The 19,343-nt window shown below is 41.6% G+C and overlaps 1 long non-coding RNA gene across 1 annotated transcript in view; it reads right to left on the reverse strand.

The window, feature by feature from the left end:
- Positions 1-9,613: 9,613 nt before the first annotated feature.
- The window catches only part of LOC308285090, a 33,978-nt gene continuing 24,248 nt past the window's right edge, over positions 9,614-19,343 (reverse strand). The window contains exon 3 of the long non-coding RNA XR_013962046.1: positions 9,614-9,844. This is a non-coding gene — a long non-coding RNA (uncharacterized lncRNA). The remainder of the gene's footprint in view (positions 9,845-19,343) is intronic.

Below are 19,343 nucleotides of genomic sequence, written 5' to 3' on the forward strand. Positions count from 1 at the left end.
TTGTCTCATCCTAAAGCCAGATAAAAGTATCAAACTCCCTGTAAAATGCAACAGAATACAGGAAATAACATCTACTCTTTTCATTTTTTTCTGGGGGAGGGTTAGATTTGGAGAATTAAATAACACCCACCCAGAGCAACATACTGTACCTGATTGGTGTAATAGTGACTCCAAGGGATGATACAATTGATAATAATAACCAAAATTATTGTAATATTTGTTTAACATATAGGTCTAGCTTATATATCATTTTTTATATTTCTTTTGCAGCACCAACCCCCCCTCACTCTCATAAAGTTGGCAGCCCTAACCCTGGTCTAATAATAGGTAATAACACATATATACACTACACAGCCAACATCAATAGCAACAGCACTCTAAACATCATTAGGCTATATTGATTGATTGATTGATTGATTGATTGATTGATTGATTGGAGACTTTATTAGAAGTGTGCATAGGAAAAGGTACAGTTTCATGACGGTACAGTTCACTGGTACAAGGTCTACTAAAAGGAGATCCATGAAAAGACTAAGCTTATGTCCACAGGAAACTATTAGCCGCAAATTGCAACACTAGATTTTTTATAATCAGATGAATCTAGGGTTGCAATACCTCCCATAGGCAGCCAATGCATCAAAACAGTTTTTTGCTATCTGATTGTATTAAACGACTTCAAATTCACCAATATTGCGGCTCTATGGAAAGCTTGGAATTTACTCTATCTGCAAAGTGTTTGTTTCAGAAAAATCCACAGTAGACATGTTATGAGTTACTTTCTATCCAAGAAATTTGGTTCAGTTGATAATTTTTTTCTAAGTCCTGGAGTTTGGAAGCGCTCGTGGAAAATCCCTCAACGGTCCTGTGACCACATGGTTCTAAATGTCACATAATGCAGGAGGCAGCGGGACATGGCGTTATAGAAGACAAGCGCTTCCGAAGTTCAACACTTAGAAAATAAACCATGTCTGCTCAGATTTCTTGACAGAAAATAAATCATAACAATTATACGGTGGATTTTTCTGAAACAAACACTTTGCAGATAGCAAGAGTAAGTTCCAAGCTTTCCATTAATAGAGCCGCAATATTGGTGAGTTTGACGTCGTTTAATACAATCAGATAGCAAAATAACGTTTTGATGCATTGGCTGCTTATGGGAGGTATTGCAACCCTAGATTCATCCGATTAAAAAAAAAATCTAGTGTTGCAATTTGCGGCTAGGAAACCATTAAAGTATCTCATATAAACCCAAAAATAGTCCAACAGGCTATATCTACATTTGATGTGGCTTCACTTACCTTTGTTGTATGAATTGAGTAGAAAGGACTCCAATGGAAACAAGCCATCGGCTTTCTTGAGTTATAAATCCACTTTGAAGACCTAAACAGTACTTTTCGGGGGGCAAACTGCTAAAGTATTCAATCAATAACAATCGAAAAATCCTTCATCCACGGACCTTTGACTTATTGTAAATGTTCATTCAGTATCTCTGCTGCTGTAACAGACTGCATTTGACGAGTTTTCACTGTTTATTCGGAGAGGGTTTTTCAGCTTCTCTTTGTTTCTCCTCCTGTTTCACCGCCATGAAAAAAACAACAGTCTCGAGGAAAAAACTACAAGCACGCATCTACTTCCGGGTGCACATGTGACACGCATGCGCAATAAGGGAGCCAGACCTTTAGTTCAGACCAGAGTCGTCTAATTAGCCTAATTCACGGCCCGCCCACCTACTTCCGTTTCTCAGTTTTCCCCGGGTGCTGACTTCAATTTAGAAGGGGAAACTATACTGGACTTAAAGCCAACAAATCATTATTTCTAACAGTAAAGTACATTATAGTGCATTGTGCCGTTTAGTATCTTGTGTTCTTGATCATGCTAGCCGTATTTTATACTTTACTATTCGGAAATTGCATTAAATTTGCGATTTCTGTGCCAACTCCATAGGCTATGGTAGGATTTACCCCTTCAAAACGGGACTTCAGCACCCGTGGGATGCTGAGTGGGCGGGTCGTGAATTAGGCTAATCAGAGAGTCCTGCCACTGCGGGGTCAGAAACAGCGCTGGTCACGTGGTTCATTGTCACTTTACACCTCATAGACTTCAATGCATTCTGTAAACTTCCGGTTCGCCGTTTGTCACTATACGCCGATGTGTGCGTAGAAGACCTGGCCCCATGAAGTGAACAGGAGTGACGCAACTCTCTGGTTCAGAGTCAGACCCTTTGCCTTGTTGCCTTTTGCCCCCTGGTGGAGGAGGTGTGTAACTGTCACTGAAGAAAGAAATCATTTGATCAATTGATTAAAGACTTTATTAGAGGTTTGCAGAAAAGGTACAGGGCAGTTACAGCTGACAGGTCAACTTAAGCGCCCCAAAATGGTGTATTGTCTGTGTCAACCACATGAACCATATTCTGGGCTCAAAGACACACCTCTGCAAAAATGGCAGATCTACACGTGCCATGCACAATGAATTGTGCACTTGTAGATCAGCTTTTGTCAAATAGATTGGGTATACACAGGGGCGATGAAGTTTCAATATTGAGCTGGGTGCCCAACCCCCCTCGCATCATTGAAAATGAGGGTATATTCGAGAAAATAAATTAAGTTTAAATTAATAAAGTAAAGAAATTTCAAGCTTACTGTATGGTGAAAGTTAGAACTCATAAATGAACTGCTCTGCTGCTGCATCGCACTGATGAGAGTGAGCCAGCCGATCTCAAAGGCCGTCAGTGATTAAAATAATACTCACATGTTTTACTTAAGTAAAAGTAGAAATACTCTGTTAAAAGTCCCATGTTCAAAATATAGGCCTCCTGGAGTAATGACGTTTTGGGTAATCAAAATGTAGGCTGTAATAAAACGTAGCCTAGTAGTCATTATGCAGAATGTCCCATTTGATTTGACAGGTCTTCACAATTGTTTGTATAAAATATTTTAGCAGATCTAAGCTCACAATATGCGTCACATTGTAAGTGAGCTTGTATCTTCAAATAGCCCAAATGTAGGGCTGAGGGCTGAAGTGGTTATGCCTTTATAATAATCGAATTCAAATATTTGTAGTGGAGTAAAAGTAGCCCACAATATTTGCCTCTGAGATGTAGTGGAGTAGAAGTAAAAGTAGGCTCTTGAAACTTGGAAATAAGCCTACTCCATAAAGAAAAATAAAGTAGGCCTACAGTAGGCTACTTGAGTAGGCTACATGTAATCAGCAACAGCAACAATTGGGATACATACAAGAACCGGTTGAACATGTTTAGCACAGACATACTTGTGTATTAGATTAGAAGCAATTAGCATGTGTAAGGGGGTCGCGGCGACCTCCAGCAAGTCAATGGGAACGTTGGGACTATAGCGCCGTTTGGGGGAAAAAAGAGAGACAAAAATACGGTCCGGTCCAAAAAGAACCGGCTCTCATAGCTGTACGCTTGAGCTCCCAGGCGTACCCTAAGTTACCACCCCTGGGTATACAGTTGGGGAGGGTAGACCACAGGATCAGTGGTTAGTGGTTACACTAATTACTTCAGGGGTTATTCTTATGAAAGGGCAAAACTCCATTCTGTTTCTCAAACAGCTTGAGGATGGCGACGAGGATTCTGAAAGACCGGACAAGAAGGAAACCCCTGAGTGGAAACAGAATGAGGATGAGCTAAACCTCAGTGAACTTATCAACCCATGGAAAAGAAGGGGACACATTTTCAAAACATGAACAAAAATTGTGTCAATCTTTAGTGTTGGATCTGGGCCACCACACAGTATAGGCACTGCAGGGCCAGACTGGGGCACCACACAGTAGGCGTTGCAGGGTCGGACTGGGCCCCCACACAGTAGGGTGTCAACACAGTAGGATTTGCAGGGACGGACTGGGGGACCACACAATAGGCGTTGCAGGGCTGGGCCCCCACACAATAGGTGGTGCAGGGCTGGACTGGGGCACCACACAGTGGGCCGGACTCGGCCCCCACACAGTAGGTGTTGCAGGGCCGGACTGGGCCCCCACACAGTAGGCAGTGCAGGGCTGGACTGGGGCACCACGCAGTGGGCGTTGCAGGGCCGGGCTGGGCCCCTACACAGTAGGCGGTGCAGGACGGGTGCCACAAGGGACATGTGGGCACTTGGAGAGGTGACCACTTGGACAAGCCACACTAGGGACATGTGGACACTTGGAGAGGTGGGCACCTGGACAACTGGCCACCGAAACCATATAGGCATTAGGAACATGTGGGCACCTGGACAACTGGCCACTAGGGACATGTGGGCACCTAGACACCTGGGCAATAGGGGCATGTGTGCACTTGGAGAGGTGTGCACCTGAACAACTGGGCACTAGCAACATCTGGACAACTGGGCACTAGGGACATGTGGGCACTTGGAGAGGTGGGCACATGGACAACTGGGTACTAGGGACATGTGGGCACTTGGAGAGGTGGGCACCTGGAAAACTGGGCGCTTGGGACATGTGGGCAAGTGTGCAAGGACTGACACACTGATACAGATCACCTCCTATATATATATATATATATATATATATATATATATATATATATATATATATATATTATCATATAATTTATGATTTCAACGGCACAAAAGTATATTTCTTATTTCCTTTCAAATGCATTTATATTCATGTTTACTTTATGAACTTTAATATAAATACATTGACATAAAAACAATACAATTTTAGAACTTGCAGTTCATTGGAGTTAGAGTTCTCAACAGGCCAGAAAATGAAGGGCCGGCCTTAACTGGGCCCTAACTAGGCCGGCCCGAGGGTTAGGGTTAGGGTTGAGCAGAGTTCTGTGATTATAATTACATCTAAAGATGCTTCTCCTTCATTCATGTTTGGTGAACGTAGCCCTGGCCAGGAAGAGTTCTTCAGGCGAACTGAGTATAGCGAATGTGAAAGTATTGTAATCGGTTCAATATTCCGTGTGCGATGGAGGTTTACATTACTGAGCTGGAGAGACAGGGACTGAACAAACACACTATTACAATGATCACTGTCAGAATACAGTGCTTTGAACATCAGCATTGGACTCAAAATGCTAGCATTGGTCTCTTTTACTCATAATTACTCTTATTCTAACAATGCATAGTAGTGAAACATTCTCTGACAAAGGAAAAACGGCAACAAACCAGCATTGTGACAAAAGATCAGTCACATGATATTGTATTTTAACACATGCAGTGGAGCAGAGTAACAAAGTACATGTGAGTACATGTGTGGATACCTATTGACTTAGAACTACATTTCAACTTTTACTTCCTCTACTTTCTCCACCTGATTGTATTAATGGCCACATATGGAGATCTCTGTGTCAGTCCTTATGTTATGTTATGTTTATTTATTTGACATGGACGTCACAATGAAATTGGACAAACCAGGTGCATTGATTAAAAGTGAATGTAGAACAAATGCTAATTTCCATCACCTGTCCACAGGAGGCTTTACAGTAATACAAATCTAAAACCCAATCAAGTACAATGATAAACAATAATACTAATCTAAACCCCTATCAAGTATTATATGTACTAATAAGTAACTAACATCACCACTATCTGACCCAACACATCAGCTTGTGAGACAAAAGAAAACAGAAGTAGACATGATCATTCAAACAACCAGTTGAGCACAGTTGATTTGATTTCAAACCATAACTTCAGTCCTCTGTAAAACACATCACCATCCACCTCTAGTTTTAAAACTGTAGGCAAAAGAGTTCCAAAGTTTTACACCCTTTACTGAGAAGACAGACTGTCCAAATGAGTTACTGCAAGTGGGAAACATTCAGTCACCATTTGTTGAAGCTCGTGTTGCTCTACCAGAGCTTGGAAGTCTCTGAAACAGTCCAACCAAAAGGTTGTTTTCTTAAAATACCACAGTGGTGCCATCTCATTGGTTTCTGATCCATGGTTATTATATATATTATGCCCATATACCTGTATCTCAACTGATTAATGCAGCTAAACACCATTTCACACATCTGTCACACATCAATCACATAGCCAGAAAAAAAACTTCTTTTTCTAAGGCTGTAGGAGCACAAGCAAAAAACCATGACATTGTGCATTCATATAGGATGATGTAATAGACTGCGCTCTACACAAGAGCCTGTATCTTGCAAACGGATTGTCGCTTAATGGTGGATCAGAATTATATGAGCGCCTTCTGTCTGCAACAGTGGGCGGATCGGGCGACACATAATATTCTATGAGTTTTCAAAGGTTGTTGAAAAACATCAATGTTTTTGATGGACCAAGCAACACACACGTCAACAGCTACACAAATCCAACAGTTCGTCAGTGCTTTATTGCTGCATTATTCCATTAATTTGTAAGCAGGGCACTGAGGGCCAGAAAACAGAATACCAAATTACACCACCTTGGGAGTTTCACCCAGATAATACCATATAATGCACCATGTGCATTGAATACATAACCACATGTTTGATAATAAGAAGAGGTGCAGAGATGCGTGTTTCAATTTTAAACAATGATAATCATTTTATTTATAAATCAAGGCAACACAAAGTGAACTGCTACACAAATCAGACAGCTTGTCCGTACTTTATTGCTGCATTATTCCATGCAAATATTAATATTATTGTATAAAAGTTGAACAGACAGACACTGATGCCATTCACAACAACAGTAACCCATGGGCTGCAGGTAATAAAATAAAAAAAGGTGTTGCCGTATTTAAACCTTTGTTTCTTCATTTCTTCAGTCGTGCTCAGTGTGTATAGTCCTATAGGAGCGTTGTCAATTAAAATAAGCATGTTGTCATGATGTCAAGTAGGCTAGCTAACGGTTCATTGTTTTTAAATGTTCGAACAATATTTTATATGGCACTGTTGCACTGCACTGTTATGTGCTCTAAGTTGGTGCTGAAACTTTCTCCTCTAGTGATTGTTTTTGCAGTTGGAATTGGCTAGACATTTTAGTGATTACCATCGTTCTGACGCTATTGTATATTGTCCCCTTCTCTTGTATCATATTGAACAGTTAATGAGCTACCCAACCCGACCCAAAACCGGGGAAAACAATCAAAAACAGCAGTACTTGTGCTCTGCTGGAGCACAAGTAGGTCATATGGCCACGAGTGCACAAGGAGTAAGTTGGCAGCTCGACGGAGTAGTCTAGTTGTATTTGCTACTACTTCTACCCTGTATGAGTCTTCATGTGTCTTTTTAAATTAAGCATTCGATTAAAGCCTTTGCCACAAACTGTACAGGTAAAGGGCTTTTCCCCTGTATGAGTTCTTTCATGTTCTTCTACATCACACTTTCGAAGAAGCCCTTTACCACATATTGTACAAGTGGGCTTTTCACCGTTACCTTCTTCCCCTGTATGAGTCTCCATCATGTGTCTTTGTAAAGAACACTTTCGACTAAAGCCTTTGGCACAAATTGTACAGGTAAAGGGCTTTTCCCCGGCATGGGTTCTTTCGTGTCCTTTTAGACGACCTTTTAGATTAAAGCCCTTGCCACATATTGTACACTTGAAGGGCTTTTCCCCTGTATGAGTTATTTCATGTACTTTTAGACAAGCTTTTAGATTAAAGCCTTTGCCACATATTTTACAAGTGAACCGCTTTTCGACCGTATGAATCCTCATGTGACATTTTAGATAATTTTTGTCACTGAAGCCTTTGCCACAAACTGTACAGCTAAAGGGCTTTTCCCCAGTATGAGTTCTTCTGTGTACTTTCAGATGCCCTTTTTCAATAAAGCCTTTGCCACACATTGTACAAGTGAAGGGTTTTTCCCCTGTATGAGTCATCTTGTGTTTTTTCATATCACGCAGTGTAATACTGCCCTTACCACAAATTTCACAAGTAAAGGGTTTTTCCCCTGTATGAATCATTATGTGTGCTTTTAGTGAACTCTGTTGATTCCATCCTTTGCCGCATATTGGACAAGTATAGGGCTTTTCTCCTGTATGAGTCCTCTTGTGAGTGGCTAGCTGACTTGTTGTAGCAAAGCTTTTACCACAGACTGTACACTTAAAAGGTTTTTCCCCTGTATGAGTCCTCATGTGTGTTTGAAGTGCAGCCTTTACGCCACAGCCTTTGCCACAAATTGTACATGTATGAGGCTTTTCACCTGTATGAGTCATTATATGTCTTTTTAGTTCACCCATGGTAACAAAGCTCTTACCACAAACCTCACAGGTAAAGCGTTTGTCCCCTGAATGAAACCTCATGTGTGTTTGCAGTTCATACTTTCCTCTAAAGCCTTTGCCACAAACTGAACATACAAAGGGTTTTTCTGCTGTATGAGTCATCATGTGTCTTTTTATATCACTATAACCTTTGCCACATATTTCACAGGTTGAGAGCTTATCTGGCTTTCTGGTATGAGTCATCATGTGTATCTTTAGCTCGTCCTTTCGATTACAGCCTTTGCCACAAACTGTACATGCAAAAGGCTTTTCGCCTGTATGAGTCCTCATGTGTCTTTTTAGATCACTCGTTTGACTACAGCCTTTGCCACATACTGAACACGTAAAGGGCTTTTCACCTGTATGAATCATCATGTGTGTTTTTAGATGACTAAAACCTTTGCCACATATTTCACAAGTTGAGAGCTCATCTGGCTTTTCTGCGGTATGAGACCTCATGTGTATCTTTAGCTCGTCCTTTCGACTACAGCCTTTGCCACAAACTGTACATGTAAAAGGCTTTTCGCCTGTATGAGTCCTCATGTGTCTTTTTAGATCACTCGTTTGACTAAAGCCTTTGTCACATATTGTACATGTAATAGGCTTTTTATCTGTATGTGTCATGTGTTTTTCTAGATCCTCCTTTTTACCAAAACTTTCAGCACATATTTCACAAGTTGAGAGCTCATCATGCTTCTCGCCAGAATGAGTCGTTGTGTGTCTAATTAGTTCACTCTTTTGATGACAGCCTTTGCCACAAACTGTACAAGTAAAGGGTTTCTCCCCTGTATGATTCCTCATGTGTATCTTTATCTGACCCTTTCGTGTAAAGCCTTTGTCACAAACTGTACAAGTAAAGGGCTTTTCCCCTGTATGAGTCATCTTGTGTCTTTTTAGATCACCCAGTGTAATACAGCCCTTACCACAAATTGCACAAGTAAAGGGTTTCTCCCGTGTATGAGTCCTCATGTGTATCTTTAGCTCGTCCTTTCGACTACAGCCTTTGCCACACACTGTACATGTAAAAGGCTTTTCGCCTGTATGAGTCCTCATGTGCAATTTCAGATTACTCTTTTGACTACAGCCTTTGCCACACACTGTACAAGTAAAGGACTTTGAATGCATCATCGTGTGCCTCTTCAGAGTTCCCTTATTATCATACATTTTACCACACTCTGTACAACTAAACCTTTTCTTCCCTGTGCAACTCAACGTGGTGTCAGTTTGTTTTGATGACTTCTGGTCCTGAGCCAAAGTGTTGCTCAAAGACAATCTTTTTACTTGCAGATTTTTTGCCTTGCTTGATTTCAATGTGTTCAAAGCTGACTGATCTTCCATGGTTTCACTCTCATCACTGTCATCAGAGTCAGATTCAGAACAATGTGAAGAGAGGTGCTGGTCAACATTAGCTTGTTGTGACGGTACCCAGTGCTGTATGTAAGCTTGTGTTTTCATGTATTCAGTTGAGGTACCGGCCAGAGGCTCTGTCTCTGTGTATTCATCTTCATCTTCACTTTTCACTGCTAGTAATATCTGTGTTGACATATCAGCCTCCTCTGGTCTTTGAAGCAGCTTCTCTGGTTCTTCTTTAATGTGTGGAGGTTCTCCTTCCTCCTGGTCCAGACTGGAGCTCCTCTCCTCTTCAGAGGAAACCTCTTTACACACAGGGAGGTGCAGGAAGTCTAGACAAAAAGAACAAAAGAGAGAAAAACTATGAGATATTTGAAGTTCATATTGCAGTATTAACTCTGTTTTACAGTATATATATGCTAAAGGATCTCAGAACTTATTTTCACATTTTGGTCTTAGAATTTGGAATATATTTGATTTATTAGGGTCAGAGCACTGCACCAGTGCAAAGCCCTATTGTAATTGTAAAGATTATTATTATTTTATCCACTATGAATCGCGTTTGAGGTGATAAACACACTCCAAAAGTTGTGTAACTTTGCACACGTCAGAAGTGCCGTCCCCTACATTGAAGCCCCACAATATCTCACCCACATGTATGGAAATCGGTACACACATGTATCATGTCCTGACTTCGATTCAAGCTGAGAATCGTCCAGAAGAGATGCGCGCACTGCACATCAAAGAGGCAGTGCAAGACTGCAAGTCAGAGACATTAACACACTGACTGCCAGAAACGCACTAAACGTCATTTTATTAATGTGGTTATAAAACAATCTCATAATCTATCAATATATATATCAGTAGTGGCGTTTCCATAAAGCCACTTTTTGCGCATTAACGGCTTATTCGCTAAATCTTTTTATGGAAACACTTCAAAATGCGAATAAACTTTCATTATCAGCAAAAAAAATTATCCGCTTGGAGGAGGAGGATTTTGAGCCTTTATCGAATAAACTAAATGCGCTTAAGTGAATGGAAACGGGTCAGACATAAATGCGAATAAAATATGACGTTCTGGTCCATATCGTCCTCCTAAAACACTTCCCCCCGCCGCTTAATTAACGTCCATTGTATAGCGTCAGCCCACAAAACAAACCGGTTGTTGCACACGGGGTGACCCTTCGTCATCACACCGTGTTGCGCGTGCCAAACGTGGCCGTACAAGCTCACAGCAGCTCGCATCTGCGACGCTGCAGGATGCAGTCTGCCCGGAGGAATCAACCGGGCGGCGGGGCGGCCGCCTCGGTTCGGGGACGCCACTCGGGGCGCCCCGGCCGGGGTCGCTTTTTCTGTGCTCCCGCGGGCTGCACTTTCTCCGCGGCGGTGCGACCGGCTCTGGGTCAGGATGCGTGTGCAGCGAGTCACAGCAGTGCCCTCACGTCTCTCGGCCTGAAAAAATCAGCCCCCATCCCAGCTCTGTGCACTGTGTGCAAGCCCGTGGGAAGTATTTACAGCACGTCGGTTAGACGGACCCAGGCAGGATCTCCCAAGAATCGCATTTCATCAGTTTAATGGAAACGGGCTAAATTCGCTTTGTCTTAATGCGTATTTCTGATAATTCGCTTCCCTAATTCGAATAAGTTTATGGAAACATGGCTATATAGTTAAATAGTGTCTATTATGTATCTATGCCTGGATTACTCCGTTACAAGTTAAAGTGCGGAATTCAAAATTTAAGTAAAGTACAAAATGTTTGAAAAAGAAAGTGCGTTGTGAGCTTGTAGATCGGTTATTTTCAAACATCCTATGTATAAAAAGGGCTAAAGTGGATTTTGTATGTTTAACAATATTATAATGTATACCTACAAACTAACTAGTAACTAAAGTTTTTTTAAATAAATGTATTGGAGTAGCCTAAAAGTAGGCTTCAGTATTTGCATCCGAGAAGTAGCGGAGTAGAAGTAAAAGTATTGGAAATTGGAAATACTCAAGTAAAGTACAAATACCTCAAAACTGTAAAAAAAAAATAAAATAAAAGCATGGTGTGGCCACACCATGCTTTTGACAAGATATATCTATCTATAAATGTGAGAAGTCTCTGCGTGTCTGTAATCCGCGTATCGCGAGAACCGTTCGTCCCACCGGCTTCAGATTCGGCACGCGCGTTCCCCGCCGCGGCACGGAGTGCAGTGCCGGGTCTCGACTCGACCCGACGCGCGGTTTTCCCGAACCGGTGCGAAACGTTCGGAATCTCCTTATGCGGGGTTGATTGTTGACATCAGGCTGTTCCGGAGGAAATCGGCGCAAGCGCTGACTCATTGTGACATCACTTCATAAAAGGCTCTGACATCACGTACGCCACATGAGTCAACAAAAAATGCCATGGTTACGTATTCTGATGTTCCTATATGGGCATAAAAGGACACAGGTCAAAACGGCTCTTATGACAACAAGTATAATGGGGTTTGCAATAAAGGGTGGGGCATTCATTCCCTATTTCAAATTCGGCACGCGCGTTCCCCGCTGCATGCAGCAGGTAGTGCAGTGCCCGGCCTCGACCCGATCCGATACGCGATTTTCTGGAACCAGCACGAAAGGTTCGGATTCTGATGTCTGACATCAGGGTTTTCCGGAACCGGCACTGTGTCTGCATAGATCTCCATTTATGGGCATAAAATGGATGCAGACAGACAGATACGGATATCTCCTTATATGAGCATAAATGGACACAGGCAAACAGATGGTCAAAGATCTCCATATATGGACATAAAATGGACGTAAAAAGACAGATACATATCTCCATATATGGGCATAAATGGACACAGGCAAACAGATGGTCAAAACGGGTCCTATGACAACAGGTATAATGGGGTTTGCATTAAAGGGGGAACCAGCACTGTGTCTGCAACACAGTCGGAGGCACAGACAGATACAGAGATCTCCATAATGGGCATAAAGGGACACAGACAAACAGATACAGAGATCTCCATATATGGGCATGAAATGGATGCAGACAGACAGATACAGATATCTCCATATATGAGCATAAATGGACACAGGCAAACAGATGGTCAATTCAGATCCTACAGAGATCTCCATATATGGGCATAAAATGAACGCAGACAGACAGATAACTCCATATATGGGCATACATGGACACAGGCAAACAGATGGTCAAAACGGGTCCTACAGAGATCTCCATATATGGATATAAAATGGACGTAGACAGACAGATATCCCCATATATGGGCATAAATGGACACACACAAACAGATGGTCAAAACAGATCCTATGACAACAGGTATAATGGGGTTTGCATTAAAGGGCGGGGCATTCATCCCCTATTTACATTGTTCCCGAGTTGGCCAGGGCGCCGACTAGACGCTCGGCCGCCCTTGCTTCTAGTTTTATATAAATATTGGTCCATAATACAGTTTTATACAGGTTTTAGGATAAACAACCACTCTGATATTGAAATGTCATGTTCCGTCTGTCTCTAATTCCAAGCCGTTTCAGATGCAATACCAAAATGGCCTTTGATGGCAACGGGGCGTTGTCTTTGGGCTAAAATTGGAACGATACAGAGAAGATTAGCATGGTACCATGGAACAAGACCATGCTAATCTTCTCTGTATCGTTCCAATTCTAGAATGGTACCATGCTAATCTTCCCTGTATCATTCCAATTGTACCCCAAACCCCCTTCTCTTCAGTTGCCAGGAAACTGAAGTGGAGGAGCGGTACTATGGAAATGAGCCGCCTGTGACATCGAATGGGGCCAAAAGAGTACTGTTCAGACACGCCCATTCAGAAAATCACTGAAGCGAAAGGCAAGGCTTAGAGTTAAAGGAGCTATAGTCAACTTTTTGTTGAAAAACGGACGCTAAAATAAAAATAATGTTTCGAAAATATTTTATAAAAAAGATTAAGCTTCATATATGTGTTTCTATTCACAAAAATAATGACCACAAAAAGCATAAAATAATGATACAATAATCATTTTGGCCATTGTCAGACTGACTTTGTTTATATCCCTCTTCTATTCTTCTATAATGGATTGTATGTAAACAAAGTCTGTCTGACAATGGCCAAAATTATTATTTTATCATTATTATATGCTTTTTGTGGTCAGTTTTCAATAGAAACACATATATGAAGCTTAATCTAAATTTAATAAAATATTTTCAGTTTTTCAACAAAGAGTTGACTATAGATCCTTTAATGAATTGTTTTTGGGGGGGCTTGAAGAGACACTGGGAAGACCAAAAAAGGAAAACATTTTGAAAAATGTGAAAAAGACAGTACTTAAAGGAGTAGTTCACCACTTTTCAACCTGTCTTCATATAATAGGTCCTCACTAATGTTCATGATAAAATATCTCAATTCTTTTCTACTCAGTCCAAGTCTCCTAGGAGAGCTGTGGGAAGTTCAGAATCCATCGTCTTGTGACATCATCATTTTCCAAAAAAAAAAAGATTTTTATTATCGCGAGAACAATGGCTTCCACTTTAAAATTGCAACTTTTCAGGAATAGAAAGCCTGCAGTTTCTATAAGCTGTATTGGCAATCGATGATGTCACAAGACGATGGGTTTCTGACCTGCCCACAACCCTCCAACGAGAGAAAAAAGAAAAGCTATTTTTGAGTGAGGACCAATTATAAGACACGAGAGGAGATAGAGGTCACTACCACTCGCCTTGACGCTGCATATACAGACAAGACTGTATTTTTAGAAATTAAGAAATAGATTGACCTTTTAAAAACTAAAACCTACGATGAATTGCTGACCAAGAAACGCAAGAAGTTCAGCAGAGACACAAAAGACTACAAGAACGAGAACGTCTACTTCTGGAGGAAGACTACGGCACCAGACCTGGCACCAGATGGAGCTCAACTATCGCAGAGTGACCATCCCCCCCAGGGTCGCCTCCCTCCACTACCATCGTGGACCTCCACCTCATCCGTCGACTCTGATGCCAACAGTCGGGGGGGCCCTTTTTTAGGAGATCCCACCCGGCGTCAGCAGCGCGGCGGGGTGAGAGGACGAGGACGGGGACGTCCCAGAACCCACCACCACGGGTCAGACGGATCAGAAGAGGCCTACGGAAGAGATCGCGTACACTACACCCGGTCCTCCAAGAAAACACGGTAATGAACTTCTCCTCCAAGCCTCTGTCCGACCTGGCCATATCGGCCTTAAACAAAGGTCTGTCCTTTTCACCCACTGCAACCACCAATGATTTTGAGACTTACATTGACTTTCAGAAATTTTTTCGAACATTGAGACTCAGAGAATTTTTTCATCCAAGTACTTCTAATTATTTCCACTCTACTACTTCCAATGTGGATGTGTCTTCTGACAATGTACAGAATGATGTGGTTCCAGTTACTACTGAACCAACGGGGCTCTCTCTTACGAATAATAAAGTTACTTTCAGAAAAAAATCCACATATATGCCTCCTAAAAATAGAAACGCTTCTCTTGAAACTTACTGTCGTATGGTTGAACACGATGTACAATGTGCTTTGAAAAAGAAACAGGATTTTAAAACTTTCAATAATTTGTCTAAAGCTGAGAGAGAATGTCTAAATGACCTAAGAAAAGACACCACCATCATTATTAAACCAGCAGACAAAGGTGGTAGTGTGGTCATCCAAAATGCTACTGACTACAGCTGTGAAATTATAAGACAACTCAATGATACTACTTTCTATAGAAAACTTCCTTCCAATCCCACTGTTCAACTCAAAGCACGTGTACATGACAAACTTGATTTTTGGTTTAACAATGGCGAACTAAACAAAGATGAATTGAACTTCATGAAAACTGACCACCCTATTATTCCTGTGATCTACACCCTACCAAAGGTTCACAAATCCCAAATCGTTCCTTTGGTCGGTAGACCTATTGTAAGCGGGATAGGGTCTCTTACTAATAATACCTCTACTTTTGTAGATCATTTGTTGAAGCCTTGGGTCATTACTCTTTCTTCTTATACCAGAGACTCTATTGATTTTATAAATAAACGTAAAGCCATCGATGTACCCTCTGACTGCCTGTTGGCTACTTTTGATGTATCCAGTCTATATACCTGCATTCCCCATAATGGTGGGATTGAGGCCGTTAATTATTTTCTCAGGCAAAGAGACCCCTCTGACAGACCCAGTACTACCTGTGTAACCGAACTTACAGAACTTGTACTCACCACTAACTATTTTAAATTCAAAAGCGACTTTTATCTCCAAACCAAGGGCACTGCTATGGGCAGTACCATGGCTCCTAACTATGCCAACTTATATATGGGTCTGTTCGAACTCTCTTTTGTGCTTGATCCTGAAGTGAACCCTTTTCATTCCTACATACTGTCTTATCAGAGCTATATTGATGATATTTTTATAATTTGGAAGGGCACGGCTGAAGATCTGGGTCTTTTTCATAATTATTTAAACTCCTGCAATGAACATTTAAAGTTCACATGTGAATCCAGTGATTCACATATCAGTTTCCTTGATGTTCTAGTCAAAAAGAAAGATGGTTCTCTTCAGACAGATTTATTCCGGAAGCCCACAGATAGAAACACTTTACTACATGGTGACAGCTTCCACCCTGATCACCTGATCAGAAGCCTTCCCATTAGTCAGTTTCACAGGGCCCGAAGGATTTGCAGCATGTAAGCTATCAGGCAGATGTAAGCTATCAGGCTCAAGCAGCTGATTTAACCAACCGCTTTTTGTCACGAGGGTACAAACAAGAATGGGTTGACTCTGCAGTTAAACGGTTCGAATCTATCTCACAAGAAGAGTGTCTAAATCCAGTCAAGCGTCCTCAACATAAAGACAACCCTCCCCTATGTATCACTAAATATTCATCCATGGGCTTTAAACTCAGAAAAATTCTCCATAACCATTGGCATATTATAGATACTGATCCCAAATTGAAAGCAGTTTTCAAAGAGCCACCTAAATTAGTTTTCAGACGTTCCCCTAATCTAAGGGACCAACTGATACGGTCTTATACACCACCTCCTATCCCCACCACTTTTCTTTCTAACACTTCGCCTGGTAATTATAAATGCTCCAATTGTGCTCAATGTGGTTACACTACGAAATGCACAACGTTTACTCATCCCCACAGTGGAAAGGTACTGAGCATAAAAGGAGTTATCTCCTGTTCTACTACTTTTGTTGTCTACCTTATTAAATGCCCCTGTGGGCTAGCGTATATAGGTAAGACTACTAGAGCTTTACGCACACGCATTAGCGAACATAGAAGTAATATCAGATGTGGAGACATAAGCAAACCTGTAGCAGCCCATTTCAAGAAAATGGGACACAGTATTACCTCTCTACGTTACTGGGGAATAGAGAAGGTAGATAGGCCTCCTAGAGGTGGAGATCAAAACCGTTTACTGTTACAACGAGAGTCTTTTTACATTTATGCATTGAATACCATGGCCCCTCATGGGCTAAATGAAGAATTTGATGTGAAACCCTTCTTATAACTCTTATTTTCTATAATTGTTGCATTTCTGAGAACTTGTTTTTAATCTAGTCTCTTTATAATGTATACTTGTTTTGTTTATTTGTTTGTTTTCTTTGCCTTTCTTTATACTTTATTTTGTACTGCATATCTGTACCCACTATGTTTTTGTACCTACTCTTTTATTGGTCCTGTGTCTAGGCTTTTGATGAGGTGTTTTTAGGAATACATATGTGTATATATACCTTTATTCCTACTGTGTTTTGGATCCCAACACCCTTGATTATCCAGATTTTCTTTGGCTTTGCCTCTCAAAACTGTAAACTGTTTACTTTGTAAGCTACTACTAAAACATTTTCATAGCTACTACATTTTAAAAACAAATATATATTTACTACCAAAAAAGTACAACTTTTCCCCTGTAGAGGGGGTGGGTGTGTCACCGATCCTTTACAAACACAGCTGTGACAAATTTTGCTACTCATCAACTATGTACTTAACCTGCCTAGCATGCATACTGTGATCAGACCTGATGAAGACCCGCTAGGGTCGAAACGTTGTTTCCTACTAAATAAATTGTCGCTGGAGCTACAAGAATAGTGTGCGGACTTTCCTTCTTCTCTATGGTGTGTATTTTTTGGTCCAGCACCTAAAACTTTTTTTAGAGATGTGCGTGCTTCCCTCTCTGCTCTGAGGACCAATTATATGAACATAGGTTGAAAAGTGGTGGAGTGCCCCTTTAAGTAAATGTACTTGGTTACTTTACACCATTGGTTCTCAACCTGTGGGTAGGGACCCCCAGGGGAGTCCCCAAATTATTTTGGGGGGTCCCCAGATTATTAACTTAATGTGCAACATTGTTTTCTCACTCTAACAGTAAATCTGACATAAAGTTTAAGTGTATAGAGGGTATCTGCACGTCTCTAAAGTGACAATTTAAAGACTTTTTAATACCTCTAAAATGATAAATCAAACAATGGCCAAATAGTCAAATATTAGCGAATCGCGAATTGAAGACTGTCAGTTGACGCTACAGGTTGTTATGAAGTAGATAATGCACTCATGTGGAAGTTCAATGAAGTTTCTCAACTTTGGAATTGACCTCCCCCTTCTCCCCTGAAGCCCCCAAGTAAAGTACCATGCATAGTAGTACATAAAGACCGCAGGAATACACAAGAAACGGAGGGGGAGAGACATTTAATCCGGTTGCTCCGTAGCTCCGTACATAATTGACTCTGTCCGTAACCTTACGGACAGCACTCAACCCGACGGATCAAAACCGATAAGGACGTACGAACCTTTGTCAACCGTGGCAGTAGTTAGGAAAATTACTTATGACAGCTGTTCTGAAACTGTGTCCCAACAAGAAATATAATTTAGCAAGAAATGTGAAAAAAGGAACGTCATTGCAATCACTGCAAGAGGACATCTGGACTCCTCACAGTCACAGCCTGAAACGGCTTTATTGGCATGAGAAAACATACACACAAACGCGCGTGCGCACACACACTCACACCGCCTGTCCTCCAACAGCAAGAGGGGTGCAGTGTGTTTTGTTATAATTACTCAGTCCGGGTGGTTAATCTCAATCTGTACCTCGGTCCCTCACGGAGTTGCATTTACCGCAATAACGTTGCCGTTGCCGACAGCAAATATCACGTCGGTCGTCGGGTCAAGAAATTCTGTGGTACAACAGGCTATTTTGGCTAAAAAAAACACCTCCATGTGGCGCGGCCCAAACGGGAGCAGAATTGGAGCGGAGAGCGGGTCGGCACATAAATAACGGAGAGAGCAACTATGTATGTCGACGCAATTACCGTACGTACTGTCTCACCCCCAAACGTACACAAAATCAACCATACGTAACTATAAATGGCCCTTATCTGAAAGCGATGATGTAATCTGACACCGCTGTGTGCTGCTGCCTGCCTGGGGACAGAGGTTAGCCTGTAGCAGAGCCCTAGCCATAAATTATAACTACCAGGAGAGGGTGCTAATATGCGGAGGTTATGTCTCTCCTGGAGTTATAAACAAGAGTCATATGGCTCTCGCTGGTTGAGCCCCAATGTCCATACTACGCTCAAAACATGTACAAATCAATAAGTTGCTCACCGATCCGTCGAAACAGCTTTATATCTACCGGACGGCACACTCGTTGGCATGTGTTAGTCCATATGTTTCTAATAAATTAATGTTTACTAAAACTTCTCTGAGACTCGCGTTTCCTCGTCGGAATGTTTCCGTATACAGAGCGCTTCAGAACTACAGAACGTTGGAATACTTCCGCATACAAAAACGTCATGTCCTAGTATGAGCAAATCGCAACGGCGATCAACGTCACGTGATATG

This window comes from Nannobrachium achirus, assembly GCF_963921795.1.
Source record: "Nannobrachium achirus genome assembly, chromosome: 1".
In the NCBI taxonomy this organism is placed as follows: Eukaryota; Metazoa; Chordata; class Actinopteri; order Myctophiformes; family Myctophidae; genus Nannobrachium; species Nannobrachium achirus.